Here is an 11,125-nt window from a genome sequence, read left to right as displayed (position 1 = left end):
GGCGGCTCATGCCTGCCAGCCCAGCCCTCTGGGAGGTCGAGGCAGGAGGACTTCTTGAGCCCAGGCGCTCCCGGCCAGCCCGGGCAACACAGCAAGACCTCGACTCCACAAAAGATGCCCCGAGCATGGTGGCACACAACTGCAGGCCCAGCTCCTCGGGAGGCTGAGGCAGAAGGATCACCCAAGCCCAGGAGGTCAAGGCAGCAGTGAGGCATGACTGTCCCCCGGCGCTCCAGCCTGGGTGACGGCACGAGACTCCTCATTCAAAAAAGAAAAGAAAGCCTGTGACTCTGGCTGCTAGAATGTAGGGGCTTGTCCCGTCATGACTCTAATCCCTGTCGCTTCCACGTTCACAAATGGAATTCCGAGTGGCTGTGAGTGTCATCCGCCGGGTGTGGATGCCCAGGCCAACTCCGTCTTGTGACAGGGAGGTCAAGGCCGTGAGCAGTGGCTGGCTTGGCCAGAACGGCAGGCCCGGTGCCCAGGAGCCGGCCCCGGGCCCCAGCTGCTGGCTCCTGCAGTGTCAAGGCACAGGAGGGGCAATGTCGCCTGTCCTGGGGGCATGTCTGGGACTCCAGCCTCCCCTGTGTCAGCAAAGCGGGTTTCAACGGCCTTCAGTTCTGGAACGCCTGGACTTTCTATTTATAAACACAACCTCAAGCTGGAATTCTGGCTTGCTGGGAGGACTGATTCAGCCCTTTATTCCTAAAGAGGTAAACAGAATTTAAAAAAAAAACCCGAACGTCAAACAAAACACAAAAGAGGCCTAACGACTCTTAAAAACCCATCCAGCTCAAACACACTTTCCCGTAAAAGCCACCTACGGCCCGCTGTCTGCCACGCTCGAGCCTGGTCTCATGCCTGCTGCGGCCTGAGGGCCGACAGCCGTGGGCTCCTTCTCTTCACAGGGCGTGTGCTGGGGCTGCCACATTTCACAGGCTGGCCCACCGGAAACTGGCAGCAAACGCAAGTTCCAAGTTCAAAGCAGTCTGCATGGGTACGTCCTGTTCCTCCAGAACCCACACCCCAGCCGGGCCAGCCTCAGGGACCACCTTCCCGACCAGGTCGACTTCACGGACCGCCTTCCCCACCACATCACATGCATGGCCCACCCTTCCCAGCCAGGTTGACCCCACAGACCACCTTCCGCCCTAGATCCGCTTCCTGCACCGCCTTCCTCTCTGAGTCAGGTTCATGGACCACCTTCTTTACGAGGCCAGCTTCACGGATGACCTTCTTCGCAGTGTCGGTTTCATGAGCCACCTCCCTCGCTAGGTCAGCTTAATGAATGGCCTTCCTCACCAGGTCAGCTTCACGGACCACCCTTTCAGCTAGGCCAGCCTCATGGACCACCTTCCCGGCAAGATAAGCTTCACGGAGCATCCTCCTTACTAGGTCGGCTTCACGGACCACCTTCCCCAGCTAGGTCGGCTTCATGGACCACCTTCTCCACTAGGTCATGTTAACAGTCCGCTTTCCCGGATGGGTGGGCTTCATGAATCACCTTCTTCACAGGGTCAGCCTCATGGACCACCTTCCTCACGAGGTCGGCTGCACAGACCAACTTCCTCGCTTGGTAAGCTCCACGGACCACCTTCCCTCTACGTAAGCTTCATGAAACACCTTCCTACCTTGGACAGCCTTGTGGCCACCTTCAATCACGGGCCGCCTTCATGCCTAGGTCAACTCCACGGACCACCTTCCTCACCAGCTCAGCTTCGTCGACCCTCTTCCTCAGCAGGCTGGCTTCATGGACGACTTTCTTCATGAGGTCATCCTTATGGACCATCCCCCAACTAGGCTGGCTTCACAGACCGCCCTCCTCACTAGGTCAGCCTCATGGACCACTCTTCTCCCTAGGTAAGTTTCATGAGCCACCATCCTCTCAAGGTCAGCTTCATGGGCCACCTTCCCCACCAGGTCAGGTTCCTGGTCCACCTTTACTAGGGCATTTTCATGGTCGACCTTCCTCGCTGGATGGGTTTCATGGTCACCTTCCTTGCTAGGTCAGCCTCATGGACCACGTTCCTCTCTAGGTCAGCTACATGGACCGCCTTCTCCAATAGGTCAGATTCACGGACCACCTCCCTTCCTAAGTTGGCCTCATGAACCACATGCCTTGATAGGTCAGTCTCATGGACTGCCTTCCTCACTAGGTGGCTTCATGGATCACCTTCCAACCAATGTCAGCCTTGTGGACCATCTTCTTCACTAGGTCAGCCTCATCGAACACCTTCCATGCTAGGTCAGCTATATGGACCCGTTTTTCAATAGTCGGTTTCATAAACCACCTTCCTCACTCGGTCAGCCTTATGAACAATATTCCTCACAAGGTCAGCTTCACGGACCACCTTTCTCCCCAGGTAGGTTTTAGGGACCACCTTCCTCACCAGGTCAGATTCATGGACCCCCTCTGTCACTGGATCAGCTTTACAGACTACCTTCTTCCCTAGATCAGCTTCACGGACCACCTTCCTCCAAAGGTCAGCATCACAGACCACCTTCCCAGCTAGGTCAGCTTCATGGACCACCTTCTCGGCTTCTTGGGCCACCTTCCTCATGTGGCTAGCTTCTTGGGCCACCTTCCTCATGTGGCTAGCTTCATGGGCCATCTCCCTCTCCGGGTCAGCTTCACAAACAACCTTCCACCTCGGGTGACTTCATGGACCACCTTCCTTAGGAGGTGAGCTTCACGGACCAGCTTTCCCTGCTAGGTCAGTTTCATGAACGACCTTCCTCACTAGGTCAACTTCACGGACCACTTTCCTCACAGGGTCCACCTCACTGTCTTTCTCACCAGGTTGTCTTCATGGACCACTTTCCCAGCTACGTTGGCTTCATGGACCATCTTTGTGACTAGTCAGCTACATGAACAACCTTCTCACCTAGGGGAAACTTCAGTGACCACCTTCCTTATCAGGTCAGCTTCATGGACCACCTGCCCCAACAGGCAGGATTCTTGGGGTTCCTGCCACTCCAGGTCATTTTCACAGACCACCTTCCTGGTAGGTTGGTTTTACGGACCACCTTGCCAGCTAGGTCAGCCACATGGACCACCCTCCTCCGTAGCCCAGTCACATGGACCACCCTGCTCAGTAGGTCAGCCTTCTGGACCACCATCCAATCAAGGTCAACATAATGGACCACCCGCCTCACTAGGTCAGCCTTCTGGACCACCTCTCTCAAGAGGCCATAGACCACCTTCCCGGCTAGGTAAGCTTAACTGACAACAGACCTCACTAGGTAAGACTTATGGACCACTTACCTCACTATGTCAGCTTCATGGACCACCTCCCTTTTCAGGTCAGTTTCACAGACCACTTCCCTCACTAGAGAAGTTTCACGGGCCGCTTTCTTCACTAGGTCTGCTTAATGGACAACTTTCCACCTTAGGTCAGTTTCATAGGCCGCCTTCCCGGTAGGCTGGCTTCATGGGCCACCCCCCCAGCTAGGTCAGCCTCATTAACCACCGTCCTCAAAAGGTCAGCTCCGTAGACCACCTTCCCAGCTAGGTCTGCTAAATGGACAAACTTTCACCAGCTAAGCATCATGGACCATTTACTTCACTATGCTAACTTCATGAACCACCTTCCTGGCCAGGTCAGCTTTGTGCGTCAATGTGCTTGCTTATAGCACGTGGACAGTACACATGCGGTAACATGGTGGGATGGATAGTTAGGGGAAGGGGGTGGTGAGGGGAACATTGGAAACAGTGCCTAATATATGCTACTGGGGTTTATTCCCATAAAATAGCCATCCACTGACCTGGCTGTGGCCTGTCTCCACCGCCAGGATTTAACTGCTATGACAAGGACGGATCCGTCATGCTATTCACCACTCTGTCCCCAGCACCCGAAGAATGCCTGTAGGTGGTGCTTAACAAATACTTAAGTGAATAGATGTACTGAGTTACCAAGCAGTCAAAGCAAAAAGGGAAATGCACAGCAGCCATTCAAACCAAGTCTAGGTAAAGCACAGGCTTTTCTAGACGTTCCTCCCTAGGTCCTCTTGATTCTACCTGCACCAACACCGTCAGACAGCAGGGTGCAGGAGGACCGACCCTGCCCACGCTGGCGTCAGAGACACACTGATGTTTAGGAGAGACGTGGGTCACGCCCTTGGTGAACACACTATTTAAAAAAGGAAAGAGAAAAAAACCACACCAGTGTCCCACCTTCTACTCAGCCGGCAGCCCCCGACAGCCCCAGGTAGCAGAGAAAGCGTCACCCTGAGGTCGGCACCGACTGAGTGCCCCTGACCAGGCAGCACTTGGGACCCAGAACGTGCAGCGGCATTAGGACCTGCCTTTGTACCGGATTGAAAAAACGTGGTACATGTACACAATGGAGTATTACGCAGCCATAAAGGACAAAATTATGAACTTCACGGCAACCTGGATGGACTTAGAATCTATAATACTGAGTGACCTATTGATGAGCTGCTTACTAACATCGAGCCGTGTTTTCTGGTTTTGTCTTGAATTTGCCTTTCGCCATCTGACTCCTCACCCCACTCCCATCCTTGCTTTGTTCTCAGTGCCTGGATCTGAAGTGCCAGAAACAAAGAAGTGAGCATCCCATGTTCTCACTTACAAGCGGACCTTGAATAACGAGCGCAATACTCTAAGAAAAGGACTGGCAGTCGTGGGCAACTGCCAGGAGAGGGCGGGGGCAGGATTGGCAGTAGTGGGAATCAGCTGGGGGGAACACACCCCATCAACAAGGGTACGTGGACCGTGGACATTTGCATACCTAACCCTGGACTGCACCCCACATCTTGAAAGAAAAAAGACATGCCTTTGTGTTCCAGTGGCTCTTGACTTGGAACGAGATGACGCCAACAGGGCGAGACGGCCAGGGCCTGTCGGAGGGACCGGAGGACACGCTGAGGTGGGGCCGGCTGTGGGAAGGAGGGTCTCCGGGCTGTGTCTGCAGGTGGGCAGTGGTGGGGAAGGATGCGGGGCTGGGGGGAGGGGCGGTCGGCAGAGTCGACCCCCCGGGGCATGGCTCCCCTACCAGCTGCAGATCTGGGCTTCCCAGGAAGGTGGTGCCCACCAACCTGAGTTGCGAGCAGCTCCTCACAGGAAGGGGAATTCGGGAAGCAGGTTCTCTGGGCTGTCAGGGTCAAGGCCCGGACGCGGCAAAGCTGATTTTCAGGAGAAGCCTGACTTCACAACCCCAGTCGCAGGTCAGTTGAGCCAGAGTCCCAGGACCGGGACCCACCCACCGGCAGCTGGGAGCCGAAGTGACCCAGTGACCAGAAATCCTCAGGGTTGCCTTCCGGTCCACCCACCGCAGGGACAGCCGGTCACCTTCAGGAGAGACCCAGGCCTGCTGGCGGACAGGCCACAGTGAGGCTGCGTTTCTGGCACCATCCGAGGTGGTTCCCGAGTGCCCAGGTGCCCCTGGTGGGCAGGTCCTGAGAGGGTTGCCAAGGATGCCATATCCCAAGATCCACCGGGGAAGCGGCTGGGGTCTAAGAGCGCGAGAAATGCAGTCCTCCCTCGAATCCGATGCACCTTAGGATGCCAAAGGACCCAAGAAGCTCTGCATTTATCCCATGCCCGCCCATGCTTGGTAAACCACGGAGGCTGTCTCTGCTGCACCACACCCACTGACGACCCTGGAGTCCACTCGCCTCTCCATCTCCAAGCAGATCCAGGCACCGAGAACAAAGCGAGGACGGGAGTGGGGTGAGGAGTCGGACGGCCAAAGGCAAGTTCAAGACAAAACCAGAAAACACCGCTCGGTGTTAGTAAGCAGCTCATCCAAAACAGCTTCCGAAGACTGGCAGAAAAGAATTATCAAGACACGAACCGCACGCTCACAGCACTCCTGCCACCGGACATCCTCTGGACCGGATCCAAACGCCACCCCCTACCCAGCCAGGAAAGACCGGGAGGAGGGGACCGAGGTCAGGAGACACCCTGCTCACCTACCAGGGCAAGAATGCCCCACAGGCCACACTCGTCATGTGTGTGCAAATGCATATGGGCACGTGTGTGCACTGGGGTGTGTGCAGTTTGGAGCTGAAGCCTTGGCCTCACTCATGGAGCGGAAGAGATCACTGCGCTCCCCGGGTCACCCTGTCAGCCGTGTGACCAGCTCCCTTTTTAGTCCTGTGGTAGTGACGCAGCCCAGCAGGAGGGCTTTCCTGAGGGTCAGAGGCTCTCCCCGTTCGTCAAGGGTGACTGCAGAAGCAGGAGGGAAGAAAGCCCAGAGGTCAGAGCTCATGGCCTGTGTGCCGGGGGTCTGGCAGACAGACTGGAAACAAGGGACGGGGCGCGCCCTCAGATCACCGGAGGCAGCCCCGGGGGTGGGGTGCTGGAGGCTGTCGGGCATTGGGAGCAGAGCCTCGGCGGGTCCCAGTCCTGGCTGTCCTCCAGCGAGGATGACTGTGGTGAGCAGAGAAAGGACGGCCAGGGCCGCCCACAAACCCAGGAGGCAAGGCCAGCGCAGCCTGTGTTGGGGGAAGCGTCCCCGCCTGGTCTTCTCAAGAAATAACCCACACACAGACACGTCTGTCTCTGAAGACCACATGACGCGGGGAGCTCCTGCATGATGGGGACGTGTGTGTTTTAGGTGCACACGGATTCAAGGCTCACGGGCTCTCAGGCAAGTGACGCTCCTGCCGTGTGTGGGACGAGGCTGCAGTGACAATCAGTGGTCGCGGCGGGCCGAGCTGGCGGTGAGGCGCTACACCAACCCTGACACAACTCTCGCCGGTCCTCAGGGCTCCCGGCCCCTCCGCCTCGAGGCGAGAACGCGAGGTCAAGACAGTTCAACAACCCACCCCACCCCACGGGGCCAGGACCAGGCGGCCCACTCCAGGCCACTTCCCGCCCAAAGCAACCCTTGTCACAACTGCACTGAGGAGAAAACGGCATCCGACGAATCACTCAGCGCAGACCCAACCCGTTGCGTGTGCCACCAATCTCAGGTGTGAGGTCCACAAGCCCTCACCCGAAACCCTTGACTTGAGAAGGGTGCACTCTGCCAACCCGAAGTTTCTGAATTTGAGCAAGGTAACTCAGGGCATGTCCCATATATCATGCAACACTCCCAGCAGGGTCTGCAGCGAAACCCAGGACCAGACACACGTGGTGGGGCAGGGACTGTGCACCGACTCAGCTCTGTGTGAGTCAGGTTGTGTTGCCAAGTTCCGGAAACACTGGATTCGGTGCTTCCTGGACTTCAGAAGGACAAATGTGCATTCGGAAGTATGTGAGGATATTAACCGCGCCTCCGTCTCTAACCAGTCATTGGGAACAAGGCTAGGACCTCGCAGGGTCCAGGCTAAGTCCACAAGGGCACCTCCACCAACAGCATGACTGTTGCAAAGAAACAGTGGCTTCACGGGTGTGCACGTGTGCGCGCACACGCACATGCGAAATCCAGAGCTGCCTCAAGATGAATGCACTCTGAGCACGTTGCCGTTTTGCCTCAGTGATAAAATTAAGGAAAAAACCAAGAAGTCCGGTATGGAATATTCTCCAATTTGTTAACTAAAAAAGCAACATGAAGTGTGACAGTGTGTTACCACATTTACCAAACGTGGCAGAACATAGCATTTGCTTATTTGTGTGAAATGTCTGGAAACAAACCTGAACTAAATAATACTGGCTACCCGTGGGGGAGAGCTCTGTATATACAGACATACTTTTAACTGCAATGCTTTCTATTCATCTTTAGATGTTTTATTCTTAATCGTGTTATGGTAAGTCCTACAGAAAAAAATATTCCTTAAAAATAAGCTTACTGGTCAGGGGTGGTGGGTCATGCCTGTAATCCCAGCACTTTGGGAGGCTGAGACGGGAAGATCCACTTGAGGTCAGGAGTTCAAGACCAGCCTGGGCAACATAGCAGGGCCCCAACTCTACAAAAAATGTAAAAATTAGCTGGCATAGTGGTGCACACCTATTGTCCCAGCTGCTTGGGAGGCTGAGGCGAGAGGATCTCTTAAGTCCAAGAACTTGAGGTTACAGTAAGCTATTACCATGCCATTGTACTCCAGCCTTGATGACAGATCCATTTCTTTTTTTTTTTCTTTTCTTTTTTTCCGAGTTGGAGTTTCAGTCTGTGGCCCAGACTGAAGTGCCTTGGCCGCTCCTGATCACCGCAGCCTCGACCCGCTGGGCTCTGGCGATCCTCCCGCCTCAGCCTTCCAAGTAGCTGGAACTACAGGCACATGTTACCACACCTAGCTGATTTTTTGATTCTTTAATCTTAATCGTGTTATTGTAAGTCCTATAGAAAAAATATTCCTTAAAAATAAACTCCAACTCAAAAAAAAAAAAAAAAATTTGTAAAAGCTTCCCATTTGTGCTACTGAGATTGAGCTATGCACTCCTTTAATCCTCTCCCCCGATCCAGGGAAGGGCAAAGCTTCAGAGGCATCGGGGCTGTGATCAATTTCCAGAGCAGAGAGACGGGATTGAGAACACCCAGAAAGACGGGAGGTTTAAAGGCTCAGCTTCCAAGACCCGAATGAGCAGGTGAGCACCTTGTCCAAACGGCTGGGACTGAAGACAAAGGTCAGGGAGGTATGGACCAGGCAGACGCAGAGCGTGGCACAGGTTCTGAGCAAGTGTAGAGACGACACACTCGCTCGTGCACATGGGTGTGTGGCTCCCAGCTTCCCTCCCCAGCACCCGGAGGCGAGAGTGCCAGTCTGCGTGCGAACTGCTGGACTTGGGTGGCTGTAGGTTCAGAGGCCCAAGGGGAGGCATTGCCCTGGTCCCACAGTGATCTGATGCTTGTGTGAAGGTTGGTCCAAGGGTGACGCTGACGCAGAACACCTTATCTGAAGGTTTGGTTCAGCTGCAGCGGGTTGGACCGCTGAACAGGTACGCGTCGCCCCAAGCTAGAGCTGGTGCGAGGTGTGAGGTCTGCAGCAGGAAGCAAGAAAAGGTCTTGCTCTCAGCGTCTCTTCTCGTCCCGTGCGGGGTTGGCCAGACACAGTGCGGTACTAAGTGCTGTGTTAAACCCATGACCGTGTCAGGGCCGCCCTGGGTTAACCACTGGGTGGGACCCTGATCAACTCGGAGCCAACCCTGCTGAGACATCTCCACAGAGATCTGCTACCTGCACGCCGGGCCTGTGCTAAACACCTTCCTGCGTTCTCTCCCTTAGTCCTCTTGGCCAGCCTCTGGGATCCAGACATTCCCATCTTCACTGCTGCAGAGGAACACGGCACCATTTGTCCAAGGCTACACAGTCAGTGAGAGAGCAGCCTTCACGGGTGGGAAGTCTGACGCCAGAGCCTACAGGGTGGCCACGGTGCCAAGGCAGGGGGTCTCAGTCACGGAGGGGTCGGTCACAAGGGGCTTTGCAGGCCATGGGAGAAGTTTTGATGGATGTGCGTTCTATCCTGAACAGATCACTCCAGCAACAGAGTAGAAACAGATCAGGGAGGGACAGAGAGGGGAAGTAGGTTGACCGGTGAGGGGGCTGTGACACCAACCAGGTAAAGGCCGCAGTCTTTTGATCAGGGTGGTGGCAGCGGAGATGGGATTAGGATCTATCTAAGAACCTCAACAACGGGACCTGGCAGGACACAGGGTGCGAGGGAAGGACAGGATCCAATGGTGAACCCTGCCAAGCTCCGATCCAGGCAGCCGGACGGGTGCAGGGATGTTTGCAGAGCACCCTTTCAATGCAGAGCACTAGAAAGATGTAAGGGCGCAACAAATGGTGCCAGGGAAACTGGAAATTCACATGCCAAAGGAGGAGGTTAGACCATTACCTTACACCAGAGGTGGACGGTCCCTGCCTCTGTGATGTTCCAACCTCACGATGGTGTAAAAGTGATTCCCACTCAGCAGAAGTGGAGCTTCGAGTACTCACATAATCAGTCTATTTCCACTTTCAGCGCCGTGTTCAACAAATCTCATGGGGATATTCAACAGCTGACGCTATGATAGGCTTTATGTTAGATAATTATGCCCATGGGCTGGTGAACGGGAGTGCCCTGTGCATATTTAAGCGAGGTTAGGCTAAGCCTAACCTAGGTGAATTAAATGCATTTTCAACCAAACGATGGGCTTGTCGAGACATAACCCCACTGTAACCCCTACAAAAATTAACTCAGAATAGGTCAAAGACCCAACTTAAGAGCTAGACTGTAAAACTCTTAGAAGAAAACAGTGAAAAAGCTTCATGACACTGAATTCAGCAATAAGTTCTGGACTATGACATCAAGCATAGACAAGAAGAAACGGACAAACTGGATTTTGCCAAACCTAAAAATGTTTGTGCATCAAAGGCCACCGTCAGGAGTAAAAAGGCTTCCCACAGGATGGGAGGAAACATGAGGTTTAACATTCAGAAGAGAGATTCTCTAAAGCCCAACAACCACCAAGAGCCCAGTTCAAAATGGGAAAATAACTTGGCTAATTTAACATACACAAATGACCAATAAGCACATGAAAAAAGGTGCAACATCCTAACCACTAGGCAAGTGCGGTTCAGATCCACAAAAACATGCCATTTCACACAAGCAGAATGGCTATTATCAGAAGCAGAAAACAGCCTGTCGTCCCAGCACTTTGGGAGGCCCAGGTGGGAGGATCACTCGAGCCCGGGAGTTCAAGACCAGCCGGGAAACGTAGAGGGACCGTGTCTCTACAAAAAAAATAAAAAATCAGCCAGGCATGGGGGCGCACGCCCGTATTCCTAACTACTCAAGGGGGCTGAGGTAGAAGGCTTGCTTGGGCCCGAGAGGTCAAGGCTGCAGTGTACCACTGCATTCCAGCCCGGGTGACAGAGACCCCGACTGAAAAACAAAATTCCACTGCCCAAAAATCCCAGAATACAAATGAGGAAATTGGAACTCTTGTGCACTGCGGGTGGGACTAGGGAAAACAGCATGGCATGGTCCAGTGGTTCCACACAGGACATAAAGCCCCAGACGGCGGGACACAGCGACTCCAACAGGTGTGTCTACGCGAACGTGCACAGCGGCATTCACAGCAGCAACCCACTGGCAGATGAACGAGCGGACATGTCGACATACAACGGGACATCACTCACCTTAAAAGGCAGATTCGGCCGGGCTCGGCGGCTCCGCCTGCCATCCTGCGCCTTCGGGAGGCTGAGGTGAGTGGATGGCCTGAGCCCGCGGGGTC

This window comes from Carlito syrichta, unplaced genomic scaffold (assembly GCF_000164805.1).
Source record: "Carlito syrichta isolate Samal-C Ts95f unplaced genomic scaffold, Tarsius_syrichta-2.0.1 Scaffold303688, whole genome shotgun sequence".
Classification (NCBI taxonomy): domain Eukaryota; kingdom Metazoa; phylum Chordata; class Mammalia; order Primates; family Tarsiidae; genus Carlito; species Carlito syrichta.
The sequence above is the reverse complement of the archived record's forward strand: the minus strand, read 5'-3'. Positions refer to the sequence as shown.